The sequence below is a fragment of the Oxyura jamaicensis genome, chromosome 3 (assembly GCF_011077185.1).
Source record: "Oxyura jamaicensis isolate SHBP4307 breed ruddy duck chromosome 3, BPBGC_Ojam_1.0, whole genome shotgun sequence".
Lineage (NCBI taxonomy): Eukaryota > Metazoa > Chordata > Aves > Anseriformes > Anatidae > Oxyura > Oxyura jamaicensis.
The window spans coordinates 68,948,198-68,969,142 of record NC_048895.1 but is presented as its reverse complement, the minus strand read 5'-3'; positions in this window follow the sequence as shown (position 1 = coordinate 68,969,142).

The window sequence follows — 20,945 nt, the reverse complement described above, 5'->3', positions numbered from 1 at the left end:
ACCACTTTTTATAGGACTGCACTAACAATTTTGCTATGTGAGCACAAGTCCTGGGAAACGCTTGACTCACGAATAAGACAGAACTTGTACCAGAACTCAAAGTACGTATGGCACACAACCTCAAAATCCCAAAGCTTGTTATGCTAAAGAAATTACAAGGTTCTTTCCAGTAGTTCTTGTTAACAAGACTTTTCTTTACATTGACAGGCAATTTTAAGCAGCAAATATATTTGTGGTAGCTTGTCTGTTAAAGAATGGGAAAAAAAGGGTTACGATTGACAAATTCCTCATTTCAAATCATGCAAATAATTGGCTCCATGGGGTGCTTATTCTGGAGAGATTTTTCTCAACCTGAAAGAGGGAATTGATAGACTGAAAAATGTGAGGTGAAACAGTGAGAAGGACTGAGAAAGCAAGTCCCATAGAAAAGTGGAGAAATATTAGGTTTGCATATTTTGCAGTAAGCACTATTGGAATTGCAATCAAACTGAATAAAACATTCAAAGGTTTGTGGTTGTTTTTTGCTGTTGTTGTTGTTTTTTTTCTCATGACTTCTGTAACACATGGTGCTCCCTTAGGCAAAAATCTTCACAGAGCTGCCATGCTGCAAACCTTTCCAGCTTACTGCTATCTCACTAAGGTGACTCCTAAAAAGGGCAAATCAAGCTGGCTGCACATTATTAAACAAATCCATGATTTCACAAGAAATGTGCTGGGCCATATTCACTTGCTGCCTTGTGTTGCTGGAATAATGCAAGGCAGCCAAATGAGCAGCGGAATGTAGCAGAATTTGAGCCATTAATCTGAATTAAAGACTGATTTATTGGTGGTTTAATCCATGTTAGCTATTTTAGACAAGGTTCCCTTGGATTAAGAATGTAGTGTTGTGTCTCAGCCATATCCTTAGAACTACATTTCTCATGGAGAAAGTCTCTGTCTTTTACTAAGTATATAGAAACATCTTTATCTCCAACAGCTTCCACCATAGAATTATACCAGGCTCTGCACAAACAGAGCTTGGGCTGAAAACTCTCTGAGAGGAGATGTAAAACTTCTTTTCTGCAATCTATTGCTAGAAAGCAAAGGAGTGGGAGTTGCAGGAAGGGAAGGAGAAGGTAAAATCCAGTCTTCCCAACAGAGGCCACATAATCATTTTTTTTAAAATAAGGAGTCAGCAAAGAGCTCAGGTTCCTGTGTTTGTGAAGAGTTTTATGGGGGAATAAAGTGCCTCAGGGTACCTCTGGCTGTTCCAGAGAGGACACCATCTGTTAGGAGGAATCACACCCTTTGCCCAGGGGCTATCTCCCCTTGAGAAGAGGTGAGCCAAGTTTCCCTGTGTTTGTGGACTGGTGTATTCATTTGGGGCAGCATTTATATTTTCCTAATAGGCTTTGAAATTAACACCTTATTGAAATGCATGAAAATTTATGTCATTGCATATTAGAATCCTTTGTCTGAAAACAGTTTTTTTCTTTCAAAGGTAAAACAAGACAACAGTGCATACTGATTCTTTGGGAAGTTGATGTCCACAGAAGAAAAACATAGAACCTCACTGACAGAGGGCATCCTGGAGTGAAGGCACAGAAGGCAGATGTACTTTTCTATTTATGGTTTGCAGTTTTAATGTTGTTCAACATAAAAAATTTGCCCAACACTTAGAGTCCTCTGGGAAGAAGCTTCACCAGAAGAAAAAATAGTCTCCTAAATGTCTTCTGAGGCCTACTGTGTCTACTACAGCTCAAAGCCTTAGGCCATAGGTCATCTAGCCTGATTAACAATGTTGGCCTCTTTTCACACAAAGATGGCAAGGCAAGCTGAAGTTTAAATTAAAATCTTAACTGAACAAAATATTTATTATGTGTTTATTTGCTTCAATAGGTCTGTCTATATTAAAACTGTTTTATTTGCACTAGGATTGTGAATATGTATGATTTCAAAAACATTACAATATCTTCTTTTCTTCCCCCTAATGTGGCCACATCACAAACATGAAATGATCTTTTTCAATCTTTATTGATAAGCCACATTCCTTAGAGAAAAATGCAGGAATACCGTGGCTGTAGCCCTATGCAATTGTTAAACAGTAATACTACCTCTCTAAATTCTGATCAAGTTCTAGTGATCAGTGGTCAGGTATCAAAATCTGATATCATAATCTGATCAGGCATCATAACTGATATCATGATCAGCAAGAATCAATGATTCTTTGTGAGAATACTTCCCAATGCCTTTTTATTACTATTATTATTAATTAATTGCAAATCATCAGCAGTCATTGTATAGCTTAGCCACTGTTCCCTGCAGTTTTGGATGTATGTCTTTAAACTACAGCTATATCTAGAGGTTCCACATGCATAAGGTACTGTGGGAAGGGAGAATTAGGTGGGGTCTTATTTTAATCCTGAAAATAATAGGATAAAGATAGGATAAAAATAGGATAAAGATATAAAGTCATCCTCTCAAACTCACACGTATTTCTTATCTAGCCAGTGGTAATATTTCTTAACAAAACAAACAAATAAAATCACAGAAGCTTGCACACTGTCCTTCACACTCAAGGATGTAAGGGATGTGACAATGATAATTCAAGGCTAGAAAAGAAAGGAATTAAACTGACATAGACTGTGCCAGGACCAAGGCACAAATGACCTTGATGAACTGGATTAGACATTGTAAATTGCCCATGGTAAACAAGTTTGGCCCTTTTGACAAAATTCCCATCCAGGAAAACTGCCAAACAATCCATGCAGATCTCCTGTTTTACTTGCCCACTGTTCATTCTTGCAGGGACTTTTCCCATGACCATATGGTTTCTTTAGGAGCTTGACATACTCCAGTGACCAAGAGTCTCTCTTGCAAGAGACTTGAGACATACCTGGAATAAAATCAAAAGCCAGTACAAGTTGTCTTCCTAGTACAAGTAAAGCCAAAGATGTATCTTGCTTACCTAAGATGCATGTGCAAAGACAAATACTGAATGCTGGCAATAATTTACCACAGATGCAATGTAATAAAATAAGTAGATCAAGCCTGCTGAACATCAGCAACCTGAGAATTAATATAAATGTTCATACCTATCAGTGGCATTTATTTTCTCCTTCCCCAAAGAGAAGAGATTAAAGAAAGTAAATATATTGAAAAGCTTAGATTTAAAGTGAAGGAAAGCTAAAGAATTGTTCTTTAAAGGAACCCACTAATTCTTAAAGAACATTCCACTCTTTGTATGTAGAGGAATTTAAAAGCAAAACAAAATAAATCTTTTCTGATCACTTTCAGAAGTACAATATGTAGTATCTGGCCACATTCACAGGAGTTGCATTCTTTTCTGTTTTGTTTCCATTATTTTGCATTATTCCTCTAAAAATCAAATTTAGCAGCACTGATGTTTTAAATTCCGCATAAAAATAAAATTCAGCAAATGTCATGGCAACATACCAAGCATTTAATGTCAGGTTCCCTTATGTTCAATGCTTTGCTAAAGCTTCCCATCCATCAATTAGACAATTTTGGAATGTTTTACTCTGTAATTAAAAAATAAATCTTTTGTGCTTGGTATGACATTATGGGAAGAATTACTCCTTATATACCAACCTCAATATGTATATCTGTATATATGCATTTGTGTATTTTTCAAATTTTCTAGTATTATGCACTATTGTCGTAATTAAGCCGTTTCTTTCTACGAAGACTTTGCACTTAATGCATAGTTCTGCAAGTGGACCCACGCAGAGGGCCAATCTCTTTCCCAGCAAGTCTACAAAAATCTCTCGAGACAGCCTGCAAAGACTCTAATCACAGGAGTGAAACCTTGAATAAGTGTGAGGAGGCCACACAAATTAAGCCAGGAAGCAGAGTGTTTAACATTACCCAGGGGCTCAGGAGTAAAAGTGGGATGACATGAAAAACAGAAGGAATAGGAATGCACTGGTGGAATGAACTGAGAAAGATGTCACTGCCACTACAAGCTATGAGAAAACAGCAAGAAGGAAAACACTCAAGCCCCAGCATGACTTTTAGTTTGGAGCTTAGTGTGGAGACTTTGCCTACACGGAAACCTCTCTCACCAGCATGCAGAAGGCAGCCAGCCGTAACAACAAAGGCTGAAATGGCTGTGATTTTGACCTGTCCTGCATTTTCAGTTTGCTCAGCAGCACAGGTAAAACCATGCTCTCTGCATATTGTCAGGGGTAGTGGAGAGCCATCCTCTCCCACCAAGGTGGAGGAGAGGGATTTCCCCAGGGAAGAGCTTGCCCTGATAGTCGGTGCCTCCCTGCCTGCTCTGCTGCCTTGTCCACAGCCACAGCACTGCCTTTCACTGTGTGCGCCTCTGTGCATTTCAGTACGCACACCGTCTGTGAAAACATGCGCTGGGACAGGCACGTACATGCAGCTAATCTATGAGAGGTTATCTCCATTTACCAGCTCAGTGTTACTGCATGTACAGTACCTGTACAGTGAGCTGGCATCCAGGGCAAACAATTGCACGTGGCTTCCGTTAGACTAGTTAACATAAGATGGTGATCATTATCTTCATTAAAACACTACCTTCTAGACATCATACTTTTAACTGTCATATTCTTCAGAATTTGTTAGCTGTTTGGCAGTTTGAATAGCAATTCATTCACATTTAAGTAGAAGCAAAAACCTACTGGTGATTCTGGTCAAGAAAACATATGGCCACAATAATTTGTTTCAATTGTTTACTTTAAGCCTTTAAGACAAAAGATTTCTGTAAAGTCTGAAAGCTCAAAATCATGCAGTCTTGATGAAGCAATCTGCCATCCTACACATTCTTGAAATTACAAGAAAATGAATAGTATGAACATAGACTAAAGCAAGTATAATCTGTAAAACACTTTTTTTGACCAAATATATTTATGACTCATTAATGTTTACTGCCTTACACTGTACACTTCAAAGCACAGAGCTGGTCCTGGAAAGTTTTACAGCATGAGGTGTGAAATCTGAAATACCACAAGGACAAACAGATCAGCCTTGTGTTGTCTGAACAGTGGACTGTAAACACAAAAGACATTCCATGTGAAACTAAATAACAGCAAAAAAAAAAAAGGCCATCACGTCTTGTTGCTTTTGTTTAAATGATTTTGCTGTGATTTCAATCTTCAATAATTTAGTATGCAGTCAGCCCTCATTTTTTTCACAATTTCCATCCACCCTGCCTTACTTGGGGTGTTCTGGTCTACACATAAACACATGCCTTTATTCTAAAATCATAAGGCAAAGGCAGATTAAGCACGGGGCTTGGAAGCTGGCATTAACACAGTCCAGTGCTTTGCAGGTCTCCATGAGAAAGCCTCTGGTGCTGTTCAGCTTTTCATGTGTACATTAGGACTGTAAGTCATTGTATCAGTGGGGCGTGGATGATAGCAAACCTTCTCTTCACTGGATCAGAGCCACTGAATGCCATAATTTGGAGAATCCAGCTCTGAACACGTTTGCCACAGATATTATTCTGGGCTACTAAAACCATTTGTATATAGTGGCAGCTTCTGATTACAAACTTATTTTTAATGCCCTCCTTGCTTTAAAACTATATCACAGCTTCACTGGGTGTCTTAACTGCTTGAGCTATAACATTTAGGTGAAGATCTATCTCCTTTAGCTTCAGCATTTTTCACTAATAACATTAATGCCTCTTCCAGCCAGTGCAAAGAAAAATGTCTAGATATACAGCATACAAAGTATTCTTGTACAGAAATATCCTCCCAGTTCTCATCAGGCCAAAAGCTATTTCCTTTCTGTTTGCTCACACTCCATAGAAATGAATGGACACTGAATTGAAAGGAAAGACTTCATCTTAAAAGGGCAGCCTGTCATTAAAGTTGATTTTGCACTTCTTTTTATTTTTCCTCCTCTCAATGCTTCATCCTAGTTATAAAATATAATTCCCTAAACATACACAATTTCAGGAATATTCACATGTATACTTTAATTATAAAGAAGTGCCAGCATGTGAAGTGGTAGGTTTGCAATTTATGTGAACTGAAAACTAAATCACGCATAGCACAGCATGTGCTGCTCACACTGTTAACAAATAAGTGTCAATATATTCAAAATTCTCTGCATTCATAATGTCTGACACTGAAAATGCAAAACATAAAGGCCAAGTCAATTTGTTATGAGAAGAGACTCTAGTTTCTGTATTTATCTCCTGTTCTGATCCACACAGAGCATGTTATATGTTGCACAATCAATACTTACAGTAACGTTCTGCTTCTGCCATGTTTCTCTCTTTTTAGGGCTGGTTGATGAAATACAAGCAGCATACTGATTCCTTCTGCATCTGAAAGGTGTATGAAGTGGTACCCAAAGTGGAATTTCTCAACTTCTACTGTTAAAGTCAGATGCTTAAGGCTATTTATCACAATTAGAGCCAGATGCTCTCAATCACATACAAAATTCCTTTGATATCCTTGAAGAGCAAATAAGAACCTTGTTTTCTTTTTATAAGGAATTTCAAAAGGGTTGCTTTCTAAGGCTGGCTTCTAGCTTTGTGAGAGGTTTTGCAAATATGAATACATTTTCCTTACCAGTGTCCATTAACATTTAGCACTTGTTTCAGTTTTTTGGAAACATTACAAAGCACAGATTAGTAAGGATACATAAGCAAAACTTTTCAACTTCTTTGTGCAGTTGCAGGGAATACACTGATAAGGTAATATTTTGTGACATTGACATAGAAAGTATATTTTTGCATAAAGTCAATGATGTAGGACACTACTATCTGAGCCGTTATAATGAGAATTTTGTCCTACCTTTTACCTAATAAAGGCCTGGGCTAGCTTCAATAGTTAATGAAGGCAGGTTCATCTAAACTGCAAGCTTTATCCTGGTGTGGCTGGGGCTCCCAGCTGCTGGTTTCCTAGTGGAGAAACAGATCCCAGCACAGGGACCGAGTAAATAGCTCGGGGCAAAAATGTCTGGAACTCCTGTAGCGAGACCAGGCAAGCTCCTCCGAGTAAGTCCTGTCAAGCAAGGACACACAAAGATACAGAAATCTCTATCAAATGGTGGTATGCTTAGAGATGGGCTTAAACAGCTGTGGCTCACATGCCCATTTTTGAAGCACGATTTACAAAACTCCTGACACAATTCCTCTGTAGGTGCTAGCTGGAGTCACTCTTCATATTCACCTCCCACCACACTACAGCAATGTTGCACAATGGTTTTAACTTCACATTATGTGTTTAATTAAGAGTAATAAATTAGGTTTGTGCTGGAATTTGATGTTTTTTTGGTGGTGTGGGTTCTGCAAAATTAGTATAATTATCTCCAAATATTGACTGCAACTATTGTTCATCCACACTGAAAACTAAAGCATTATATATTCTCTAATTGGTATGGTAGGCCAATCATATTTGTTCCTTCTTAATATCTAGCTGAGAGATTGAATAATTTGTGGGGGAAAAGGTACATTTAAAACCAAATCCCACAGTTATCTCCAGAACACTTTGAAATAGACAGCTTATTAAACACTTATAAAGGAATAAAGTGAGTGATAGCAAACTCCATAGAATGGAAAAATATCAGACCAATATCTATGTCTATCAGCTCCAAACATATTCTTAAAGAATTACAACCATGTCTTCAATGAGATTTTATAACTACTGCTGATTCAATGACATAAGCTGTTTGTTTATAGATGAGTAGGAATTTACCAAGTCACCAAAATCTCTTACTGTTCTAAAATATTTAACGGGGACAGAAACAAAAACTGTTTGAGAAAAAAAAAAAAAAATACAAAAATTCCACTTCAGAGGGGGATGTATTTTTATTTGCTTGTTTTGAGCTTTCTACCTGATCTTCATTTAAAAATTTCACCCTGAGTTCCCCTGTTTTGTTTCTAGCTGTTCTGTGGGAAATTCCAATTCAGCACAGCCTCCTGCCACTCCTGCTCACACGCTGCCCTGGCTGTTCTTCCACTGCATGAGGTCCCATTGCCACAGACTGATTTACAGAAGTCACAGTGTGATCTGCTGCAGGATCACTGTTTATTTTTCTTGAGGTTTCAGATAGATTCCTTCATTATTTGACAGGGGGAAATAACATAGCATACTGGACACAAGTTCCCAGCATAGCAAACATATGCCAGCATTAGGTGCTGTCAACCCTCTCCTCTACAGCTCCACATTGTTGTCAGTGGAAGGAACAAATTTCCACAAGCTTGCTTGAAAGCTGCAGTCTCCCATGAAACTTTTCCATGTGGATTGATTTCTATTTTTCTCCATAATTTAAAAAAAAAAAAAAAAAGAGAGAGAGAGAGAGAGAGAGAGAGAGAAATGTCTACAGTTTCCTGATTAGAGAAAGAAAAATGACCATTTAAAGCTTACTTCCTTTTTTTTTTTTTTTTTTTGCTCAGTTGAGAAATGACTGGGAAATCCTGTGGTTTAAACACCAAGCACCTAAAGAGAGAGGGGAATTCTCACAAGAAACTGCAATCAACTGAGCCCACTTTGCCAACTGGAGAGAAGAATATTTGCTTGCAATATCCATTAGGTGGCATTTGCATGTCTCTAAGTAATACTTCACAGGAAAAAGCAATTTATCATGCAAGGGGATAGCTCATCACAGATCCCAGAAAGATAAAAGGTTGCCCATTACTTTCACTCACCTTTATGCTACTACTGTCACCTTGAAAAAGATCAGTAGGACAGCTGTCTTAGGTATCAAAGTGTGGGAAGTGGTTTCAGGCAGGGAATTCATTTTCACCAAGATACCTGTATTAGCACTGTTAATCTTCTGAGGGAGAGAGCTTCAGAGACACAGCCACCTCCAGCATTTCCTCCATTCTGTGTGCTGGCTGTTGCAAATCCTATTTGCACACCACAAACTCTCCCTCATTCAAAGCACAGACAACTCAGCAACACAAACCCCATCTTTGGAGCCAGACACCTAAGTTTCTAATAGTTAAAGAATAAGAACAACACAAACAACTGGGTGAAAGAAATGGAATAATGGTGTGGACTTAACCCTTTGAGCCAACCAAGGCTTTAATTATGTCTAAATTGGAGTCTTGATGAGTGCTGTAAGCAGAAGCTTATTTTGCATTGAGATATGTGTTATTTCATCAGCATTCTCTTCTATTTTTTTTTTTTTCTAATTTTGTCCAAATGTCAGTGACTACACAGGGTGTGTGTATGGAAATACAAATGTATGGAAAGTTCCGGGGAGCTTGCAGATTTCTTGACATGAGGGTTTAATAACAGTGTTGTTTTTTTTTAATTTTATTTTGGGTAAGTGTAATCAGAACATTTCAGAGGAGGACTCTGGCCTTTTCCTGGGAAGGACATTGAAACAAGTCACACTTTAAGAACTTTTAACACTTGCAAACAAGAATTGCTTGTATGCAAGTTCATCTTTCTTGTGGAATTGCCTATCAAAGAGCTTGCATGTAACCACCTCTGTTCCAGAAGTACAACCTACATCTGTCCAGTGGCGTCAGCCCAGTGTCAAATGTGTCACCATAAATATTACTCAGCCCAGAGGACTTCACATCCTCATAAACAGGTCATGGGGAATCAGTTTCAAATATCTAAATCAGGTGTCCATGAAAATGCAGCAATAAACCACATCTTCAGGTCTGTGGTACTTATGTACCTTATACGACCTTATTTCATTTGTATAGACACGGTGGTTTTTATAATAGGTAATAATAAGTCCCCCAAACAGTGTCAGGGTACTAGAGATGCAGTTCTGGAAACGTTTTGTGTTTGCAGCTTACTTGCCTCAGTCTTTATTGCATGTTAAGCTCTTTTTAAATCCTTTTGACTTCATCTCTCCGTGCAGCTCTCACAGACTGCTTGTCGCTGGGTCTGAATCAATGCATTCAGCTCAGAGAACTTTCCTGTCAGGTTTTGACACAGATGAGAGGGAAGCTATTGCATCCTGCAGTTTATGTAGATGCTCTTAAATTTGCCAGGTATGTAGTCAGCAGTGGGCAGGGAAATGATCCCACGCTCTCTAAACTTGGAGGAAATGTGTCTCTATTCAATTTCCAAACACTTCTGAGCTCTGCTGAATGTGTCTCAAGTGGACAAATAAGGACTGTTTTCTTGTTGCTTGGGTTTTTTAAAACAGCAAAAATGTTGCACATGATGTGGCCATTATCAGACTCCAAATGGGAATAGGAACATTTTAATGTCCAGTAACCCAATAGCCCTCCTGGCCTATAGGTTAAAGTTATGATTTAAGAGGAGTTACACCCAAAATAAATTTGTGTCAATGTGTCTTTCAGATTAAAACCCAGCTTGCTAAATGTAGTTTAAATAACATAAACCCAGATTTCACTCCAGGATTTACACTGGGGAGCACTGATACAGTCCTTACAAAATTCCGAGAAACCATCATGAAGGGATTGGAGCTACAGTGGTAAAGAGACACTTGTGTTTCTGTATCACCTGCAAATGCAGAACTGCATAATACAGACCCAAATATGGACCTTAACAGGCTAGGAAAGGAGCTGAGTCTGACCTAGCCACCGTCTTCCTGGTGATGACTGCTGCCAGTGTCTGTAAATCTGCAAGGAGAGACTAAAGATGTTGTGATACTGCTGCAGGCCCAGCTAGCCATCCCTCAGATGCAGAGACCCATACCAGCAGCTCTGAGTTCATCCCAGCAGCAGCAAAGGCTCTGAACAGCCCTTTGTTCTGCCTGGGGGTATTTTGGCATATTTTGAATTATGACTTCTAAAGCCCTACATGTTCTCCTAAATAGCATACTATTGTAGAAGCAGAATATCCTTGTGATGCGTGTAAAAAGCAAAGCTGTAAAGAAAAACACTGCTAAAGTGAGAATGACTGGTATCCTGGAATACAGGGGTCAGATGCCCTATCTGAGTGACCATACACCCACTGCAATCAGAGAATTGCCCTCCACCAGCAGGCACATCCATGCTGACCACCACTGCAGCCTGCAGTACCCCTATGTCCAACTGCATTGATGGGGGCATTTTTACTCCTGTGAGACGGGCAAGTAGCCTGTTTAAAATATCGAAAAGCAGTATAAAAATCACAGGAGCTTTTCTTACTCTGAAACAGGCTTTTTGTTGCTGTGGCTTACAGCACTGAATTAGCAAAGAATACGAATAAAAGTTATGTAGGAATATATGCAGTATATTTTGGCCTTGGAAAAGGCAACAGAAAATCATAAAAAATTCTATCCATAACTGAGAGGGTTTTGCTCTGTTTCTTGTGGAAACTATTTTGCAGCTGCTGACCATTTGTCTGAATTAACAACAGACCTTTATTTCTTCTTGGTCTGACAGATTGTGTATGCTGGACTGCTCCATAGGATTTTTCCTATGCATCGTGGCAGTGCATGTGCACATTAAACTTTTTGAGGGGGAAGGGGAAAACCAGTCAGATATCATTTGTTGAATACTATATTCAGGGAGTTTTGAAGATTTCCAGCGTTACAGAACATTTGTAAAGCAGCTCCAATGACTGCAGATTTTACTTTGCATTTAACTACTCCATGTACGTCGCAAGGAAACAACTGGCAGCCTGTGGAGTGTCAGATTAAATGACTGGTATTTAAGCTTTAAAAATGGTCATTAGGCTTTCCCATTAGCCTTTTCTATTAGTTCAGCTGCAGCAGGCCTAACAGCATAGGGAATCCTGGGGTAGGCATGTTGCCATAGTACCATATTTAGCAACATACTAATTAAATCTGCTGAAAGTAGGAGATTCTAATAATTGATACAGTAGTGAGGGTGAGAGATGGAGCCAGCTTCCCGATATTATCAGTTACTGTGGCTCAGAAGAAGAGGACATTTTCATGTTTGTGTGGTGTACATAAAGAATTGGTTACATTACCATCCTGACTCATCCCCAGGATATATTAGTGGCAGGCTCCTTATCTGTACTGGACAAAACAAAAAAATGTATTCAGTATTGAGTTTATGTGCTGAAGTAAAACAACCAGTCCATTTCACACATCTCACAATGGCACAGATACTACAGTGCACAAATACTGGCACAATCTACCAAAGCTCTAGCATCTGTAAAATAGCTCATACCATTCCTCACAGTCTTTGCTAAGATCTATGCTGCAATGGGTTTTGATTTGAGCAGACTTCTCATCTCTGTGGTTTTCCTACCCTTCCCGTTCTTTCACACAAGTCTTCTGACAGAGTTGTTAGAAACCGTTGTTAGCAAACAAACTTGTACCCTTTGTGTTTTACTGTGCCTTTGATCCCAGTCTGTGTCCCAAACTGTTGTGTACAGGAAAAATAAATAAATAAAATAAAATAAAATAAAATAAAATAAAATAAAATAAAATAAAATAAAATGCAAGGCAGCAGAGATTTGGCCTTAGACTTCTGGTCCTGACTGAGGACTAAGATGTTAAACCACCACTCCTGAGAAGTTATTTTTGCTCACTTCTATTGACAGAGAATGACTTCTGCTTATGCTTGTTCAGAGGTGGCAAAATGCATCAACGTCTTCTCCAGATGATACTTTAGGCTGGGTTAAAAAACCAACAACCTTTAGTAGTGCCCTACCTGGCCAGAAGATGAGGAACACAGACCAGGTTCACATCTACTTGCAGAGGACCTTGTAGCTACTGCCTTGTTCCACTTCACGTTTACTGCCTTCATCTTTCTCTTTCTTTCATCCCCTGCTCACCTCTGCTGGTCTGTAGTATCTTTTTCTCATGCTGATTCTTTCTGCTTTTTACATATATTGTGCTCAGTCAGAATAACAAAAGCCCTTCCAGTGGCTATTTGGTACATAAATAATTGTCATGTTTTTTTGTTTGTTTGTTTGTTTGTTTGTTTGTTTGTTTGTTTTCCATAAAACTAAGTGATCCTGTAAAACATCTAAGGGTTCTTACACATGGTAGGGTACTGAAGTCAGACACTTGAAGCATGCATTATGCTCTGTCATCTGCCTTATCATTTCTAGGAGGGGTGCTGCCCTCAGGGGTGGCTGGGCTGCTCTTGGAGCAGATCTGGAGCTGCTGCAGGGCCTACACACAGTTTGCTAATGCAAGCTAGCTTCAAGGCTTGATTCGTGGGCTATTCAGAGAACTCTGCTACAGGGAGCAACCTCCAACATGAATGCTAAGCATTTGGTCATATGAGATGAGACCCCAGTTTTGATCATCCATTTAATCCAACACTATGTACAAACTAAAATTCTCAGTTAAATGCTATGGAAAAGATGTAACCCAGCTCCAGCCACAACTGCAGCACACATTAGCAGAATAACACCTCTCTGAATGCTTTATGGTATTGCAGAGGCAGTACCAACAAAGACACAAGGAGAGCATATACATTGCGGTTCAAGGGACTGATGATATTTCAAACAACAAATAGTGTGTCTTACATAAAAGCATGGAAGAATGCTATGTCGGTGTGGAAGATTTAATTACACAAACAAATAACTAGGAGGAGACGGGACACAGAGAGCCACATCCTGCCCATATGAGAGAGAGTCCTGGAGACCAGAAGAGAGGTGTGGTTGTGCTTCATGAAGCATTCCGCTATGGCAGCAAAATGTTTCAAAGCAGGAAATTCAGAGCCAGTCTCAGAGGTTTCAGCAGGCAACTGCAAAGCATGTTCCACATAGCCATTTCCCTCTGCTTCTTTGATGAAAACTGAGCAACCTGTGCCCCTGGCTGAGACATATTGCTGGCAGTATCAGATGCACTTGGTAACAGAAGCTTTACCATCCAAGCAGGGAGAAAGAGTTTTTTCCAGTCCAGAAAAGTCGTTGCAATATTTTTTCCTCTCAACACTGGGATGAATGCAGAATGCAGATGAATTCTTTTCTAGATTTTTAGAGTGGTGGGAAGGATGAGAAGGAAAGAAAGAGATTTCCTCTCCTTAAATAGTTAAAAGCCAAGTGTTAGGACACTCGCCCAGAATATGATTTTGGTTGTCCATGCCCACAGTGCATATGGCACTCAAATACTAGGTGAGACTTGGCCTATCAGTCAGTACAAGGAAATCAGGTGTCCCCTGAGAGCTGTTACATTGTGTGCACTCCATGACAGATGGGTCAAAAATCATCCTGGCCACATAGTTTAGTGATCAAAGCACAGAGGGAAGATGTGAGAGATTTTATAGATACATATATATGTGTGTGTGTGTATAAAAACTCCAAAACAAGACATTAAAAAAAAAAAAAAAAAAAAAAAAGACAACTGTAGCATTGTGGCCCTTTCCAGCTCCCTCCCTGATCACTTTGTCTCACTCCCCCAGGACAGACTTTGGCACAGTAATTCTGAAAGCCTGACAGTATGTTCTGCAGGAACATGGCTAATTACTTGGACACGAGGCCAGCTTCCTCGTTTTTGTGGCTGAACAGGGAACACTTCTGGGTCCACGTGCATTTATCCTGCTGCACGTATTTCTGCAAGACAGGAAGCTGAGGTGGCTGAGCTCGTCACATTCCTGCATACCCAAAATTTCTGAGCAGAATCACAACAGGCTTGCAAGGCCATCTCATGCTTTCAGACTGAAAGAGCAGTCAAAGCGAACCAGCCTCTGTGCCACCAGTGACTCCAACAACCCATCAGTAGATGAAATAACAAAACCAAGACATGGCTTTAAGGCTGCAGACACTGCTTCAGAAGCCTGTGCCAGGGAGCCAGATGTTGCAGGAAAAACATCTGGGTTTTTTGATTGCCTTTAAGAATGAGTAGGAGGAGAATTGTGATGTGGTATGAAAAATAGCCTGCTGCTTAATTTTGGATTAATGACAAAATTATCTCCTTTAAAATACTGTAAAATGTAATATTTTAACTCATATAGGATGGCTTAGCAGTAAATATATATATATATATACATTGTACAGAGGCCAGAAATATGGAAAACCCTGAAAAGCTTCCAGATATGACATACCTCAAACACAGAACGTGAAAGAGTTTCATGAGGATATTTAAAGAAGAAAACGTTACTTTTAATCCACAAGCAAGGAACATGGGGAGGAATGAGGGGAGAGAGGGAGGAAAATGGGGACAATTCAAGTGAAGCCATCCATTGCAGTTACCACTGCACTATGCAGAAGCCAACTTTAATGTGTACAATGGGTCTCCCTTTGATGCCAGTCCTGAAGGTGTAAATCAGGAGTAGGCCTGGCCACAGGGCATTTTTGTTGCTCTAAGTTTTTTTTTTTTTTTAAGATCTAAAATATGCCCTATTATATGCACACCAGGACAAAACAGAGATCTGTAAAGAGAAAGGCAACAAAAATTCCTCTCCACACTTGTGCAAGGCTGGTGCTAATGACAGCATGTGTACTGGCAAGGGAGCAAACACCAGACCAAAGGTGTCTGTGGCCATCCCACCACCCAGAGCTGAAGGCTGTTTGAGGGAAGTGTTTCCACCCCAGTGGCAGCTTGAATTCCCAGCCTGTCCAGATCAGGCACCAGGGATCTGATTTAGAAAAATGCCATGCCTTGTGATTTGAGTTAGTGGGAGATGAACTTTGAACATAAACAGTTTTGTGTAGTGTAAGGTACTGTCAAAAATCAACGCCTCAGGAACTCCATTTGGATACCAAAAATCAATGGCTACTTTTAGTTTAATTTTTTTGTGCTTTAGAAAAAAATAAACCCTCCAACTCCAGAAGCCTGTGCTAAAAAAAAAAAAAAAAAACAAAAAAAAAAATGACAGCCTAAACAACCTCAGCCTCAAAGAGTAGTGAGGGAAGCCCAGATGGAAATTAGTAATTCTGCCTTTAAAGAAGGGTTACAAAGCATGCAGCCACACACAGAACAGCGAGGCGAAAACAAACAAGCCATGGGCTGTCTGCCTGCACTGTGAGCACTACCCATGCTGCTGCAGAAGTGCTGGAGAAGCCCTTAAAAAAAAAAAAAAAAAAAAAAAAAAAAAAAAAAAAAGAGCATTTCAGCCATTAATAATGGCATTATAATGTTTGTGCATGGAGGAAGTGGCTCCAGTAACAAAGAGAATCGCAGTGGCAGGACGTCCCAACTTTTGAATTTCAGCGTGGCCTCTTTTGTCATCCATATGTTCTGTGTGCCGAGTTCAAAGAACTACAGAGTAGAAAAATAGTAGCATCGAGTAACCTTTTCAACTGTGGGAAAAAAAGCTTCCTTCAAGAAATGAACTACAGCACATTTCGCCTTTCTGAACTGTTTTTACTTCTTCCACCTACTTGCTACAGTTAATGTTCAGTAAAGCATGTCTTACCCACCACGCTCAAAACGAAAACATCTTTTTAATAATAAGAATCACATTTCTTTAGCAAGGAGTATCTACTGTATTTCTCTCATGTTCTGGGAGCAGCTCTCCTTGCTGTTGCCAAATTCCTTTCTTCTCTACAAAACTGTTCCATGGAACTTTAAACAAAAATATTTTCTCACTTGATTGTGTTGTCCAGTCTTCAGTTGTGGTATCTACCCCAGGTATTGCCCTGTCTAGCCTTTGCCTGACGGGAACATGCTCCCCTTCATGATTTTGACAGATATTTTAGTATCTAAATACAGTACCTAAAGATGCAGAGAAGAATTGAGGCAGATTTGATACATCCTACCATGTTTGTACATAGTTGCTACTTGCACACACAACAATTACCTGTCATCTTCCAGCAAGAAGTGTGCTGTGCAACCACTCATCAGAAGTTTGCTGCATTTTTCACCCCAGCAATAAGTATTTTTGGAAACCCTGCAATGTACTTCTCTTCATCTTAGGCATGTAAATACTTCTCAAAGTCTGGCTCCAAGTGCATCTTCTAGTGGCATAAGATTGATGCTAACCTTTCTTAACATTTTCACTGAGCACAGAAAACATGTTAAGATGCTAAAGTTTGCTAGTAACACACAAAATCAGGGACATTCTCAAAACAGGAGAGGATGAAGACCCCAAACAGAAAATTGGATGACTTTGAGAACTGTAGTAATAAAACAGGGTACATGTAAAAGGCACTAAGTACAAAGCCATGGGTTTAAGAGTTAGTAACTGAAACATCTGCTGTAAATTGGGAGATTAACTTCCAAGAATGCTAAAAGAGTGGGAGACTGAGAATGCTCACTAAACACACAGATCCCCAAGAACTACCAGTGGTCCAGCTATGAACAAAACAAGGACAAATTCCATGACTAAATTCTTCAATCAGAAAAATGCTTGTTAGTGTATTGGTGGTCTACTGTTGTGCTCTGTGCAGCTTAGGTCAGATTTGCTCAGGAACAAGACACAGTGGTGAAAACTGGCCGCATGGGGAAGACTTCCAGGAGAGGCAGAGGGCCAGGCAGTCCCCATCAGCTGACATGGGCCCAGAAAGGCTCAGCTTGTTTAGTCCAGCAAAGGAAAGCTGAGAGGGATTGTGGCTGATCCCATAACTATAGCCAAGGGGAAAGAGAAATTATTAGAGGATTTAAAAACAGTGTTGTCACAAAAGCAAATGGATAAGTAGTGTCCAGCAATACGTTTGAACAGCAAGTCAGTCTGTAACCACAAGCAGTCTGAACTTTTCTAATAGCCTCCCAAAAAAAGGGCATCAGATACAGAAGTTGTAACAATTTTAAATGGAATTTGAGAAGTTTCTAGGTATTATTTTCTAGGAAGTAGAGGGTGATTTGTCATTGCTTGCAACAGCAGAGGACACTTGCTAGGTGAATCTTTGGTGGAGCTTTTCTCATGAAGTATTTCAGTTGCTGGAAAACAAGAACCAGACAGATCTTCAACAACCAGACCTCTACCTGTGATCAATGTAATGCTATTAATTCCACTAAATCTGTGCCAGTTTATGACTGTCAAGTGCCTACCCATTTGTGTGGATTGTCTCCATCTGTATTTTAACAACAGATACACTGGTTAAAGAAACAATTGCTGTTAGTTAAAATCTTTTTGTAAATCCTGCCTGTTACAATGTAGTTTGGTTAAACTTGCTTTAGGAGCTTAAAGTAGAGCAACTTTTATCAGTCAATTTGTAGAAGTGTTTTATTCCATCCAGAAAGATGGAGTCAGCTGGTATTGCAACACAGAGCAACTACATCCTACATGAAAAGAAGAAGAAAAAAAAAAAAGCTACATTTAGTTTTTAGTTGCTTTCATAGTGCAGACAGGACCTAACTGTCCTGGGATCCTGTCTGTCTCCTCCAATAGTGTCTGTGCTCAAAGAGTAGAAATCTAGATGACAAACTCCTAGTGAATAAAATTCAATGTCACAAAAATGTATTCCTTGAGCAGCCTCTGCACCTCCCTTACTTGAACACAGTTGCCGACACCATCATGCCTCCCACGTGGACCTGACACAGCCTTGTGTGCACTTCTTTCTATCCGATCGCGTTTTTTGAGACCTATGCTAATCAGCTTGCAACAAGTGAGGTGTGAGAGCTAGATACTTCTCTGAGCTCATTCATGTTTACTTGTGGAAAAAATGATGTAGTGACAGTAGAAGACAGAGCAAACCCAAAGTAAACCCTTCTGTTTGTCTACCATGGGTGCAGCTTGAGCAGCTGCTAGATAAGCTTTACTCCTTTCTTTTCACCTAACTTGAAGGAAAAGCATATTTGTGTTTTCACATGCAGTTGCATTATAAAGGCCAAGCAGACATCATAATTCATCAAGAGCAATTGAAAGAGGGAGAATATGCATCAACCTTAAAGCCAGGTTCAGACTTCTGTCCTGTTCCATATGCTGGCTTTGGTGCCCACTGGTCCTTTCTGTGAGTTGACCTAACCTTGCTGAAAACTAACCTATCACGATAATAAATAGGGTGATGTGGCTTGGACCAAGAAAGGAAAGGGATAATGGCAGGAGGAAGAATGAGAAGCAGGACTCACATTTCAGCAGGACTGACTAGTACACTTATGGATGTCAGCTGGAGGTGGAACAGTGGCCTTCAAAAGACCACCAGCACCTTGACTCATAGGCAAGCATTGAAGATCCTGGTGAGTTTTGGCATTTTGACAACGGTTATTTAGGAAAGTCCCAAATCAGTTGCACATAGCCACACACTAAATAAATAAATAATGTATTAAAACAAACAAACAAAAATATTTGCAGCAGCTTAGATCCTAAATAGATCTCTTAATAAATAAATAAATAAATAAAAAGCTCTATCTGAATTTGTGTGGTCATTTGCAAAAGCTCTGATACTACTGCTGTTCCTTTAATTCAAGTGTCTATCTATTTGTAGGTGTTTCCAACTGGGAATAAAAACTGTTGATGAGCTGGGGTTTTCTCAGCACAGAAAACCTGATGGATCAGGACTTGCTGGCACTGCATGCCTGTGCCTTTAGCCAGTCTTACCCAAAGTGTACTTGCCACACTCTCCCTCAGCTTACCTGGCTCTCCTGCCTTGCTGCCCCTGGCTTCTCCAGGCGGGCTGTCAAACCCCAGCACAACCTCCCCAGTGCCTCCTCCAGTCACTGTTACTCCTAAGCAGCTTTTCATTTCCATTCATTTGGAACAGAAAATGTAGGCTTAACTGTCTCTTGGTGCTCCTTTAAGTGAAAGGTGGTGATTAAACTTGATACCTATGGACAGATTTCTGAAAACAGCAGTGTGATCTCAGATAAAAATGTTCTTTTGCCATTTGCAGACAGGGGAAGCAATGACTGGTTTTTAAATCCTTGTGAAAGTGGAGGCAAGCCTGTTGACATCCTCAAACTTCCTGGTTCATTTTTAATAGCACAGCTAAGTCAAAGTGCTCCTGTAACACTTTGGACACCTGAGTGCTCATTAAAGGCAAAGCATTTAAGAGACTCAAATGGCTGGTGTGCTTTCAGAAAGCAGAAATTAAGTAAATCTCTTATTTATTAGGGTCTGCCAGCACTGAAATGACTATTGAAAGTCTTGGCATTTCCAGTTTAGTCTTTGCTGTTTTCCCACATCATTATTTCTATTAACACTAAACGCCTGAAAAACTCTTCTTAACCAAAGTTTAGGATTGAATCCCATTTTCCAGCCTAATAACTCCTCTGCCAATCCTATTTACCCTGAAGACTCACCTCAAGTTTTGTTACAGTTTCTATCCTGCCCTCTCCTGCCAAAAGCTTTTACTCCTCCGTGCATTTAATAACTCCGTCTCTCTAACTTGGCATCCTGATCTATCAAATTATAATGATGTTATCAGATGAATAGCAACTCTACAACAGTCATAATCAGAATTCTTCTGCAGTAGTTAGCTTCACAAAAACCTTTGGCCAGCAATAAAAGACCCATGAGAAGTTCTGGGAAGTAGGATACCAGGAAATAGGAAAGACTTTGCACCTTCCCTTTGCATTTAGGATGTAAAGGATCATAAGCAAGAGGATGATGGCAGGGAAATTGCTATTTGCCCCCCTTGTAAGTTTTACATATTTTCTTGAGAACTCAGAAAATCATTGCTCATTCTTTTCCTTACACTGAAGCAAAGCAGAGCAGCATGTGTTCTTAATATGCCCATCTCACATTGGTCCTTAGGGCTGGTTCCATCAGCAGCTGAGATACATTGACCCTCACTGGAGCGATAACCCCATTTCAGCTCCTAAGATAATCAGTCTCTGAAGGCAGGACTAGTTATGTTAGTTATAGGATACAGTCAACTCACTCATAAGAAGATTCAGCTCTCTGGTTAGCAGAGCAAGAAACTGCCAAATCTAGTCAAGAGGAACTCACAAAGGATGGATTTGTCTTAAATCCTGTCTTTCTGAGGACTGCACAGACCCTTAGCCCTGAGCATCAGACAGGGCCCATGGAAGATTGGAAATAACAACCCTGCACTCTGTCACATTTAAATATGATATACAGTAAGCTAGGGTTCACTGCTATTCTTTGCCCAGGGGAGGGAAGAGTGGAGAAAAAGCTTACGTCTTTCTTTACAGAAGAAGATCCCTGATTATGGGGCTGCAGCTATTCAGGGGCTGAGCTGAGGAGAGACCGTAGTGTTTCTAACTCCTGTTGAAGCTGTTGCCAAGAAAAAAGGAAAGGAAAGGAAAGGAAAGGAAAGGAAAGGAAAGGAAAGGAA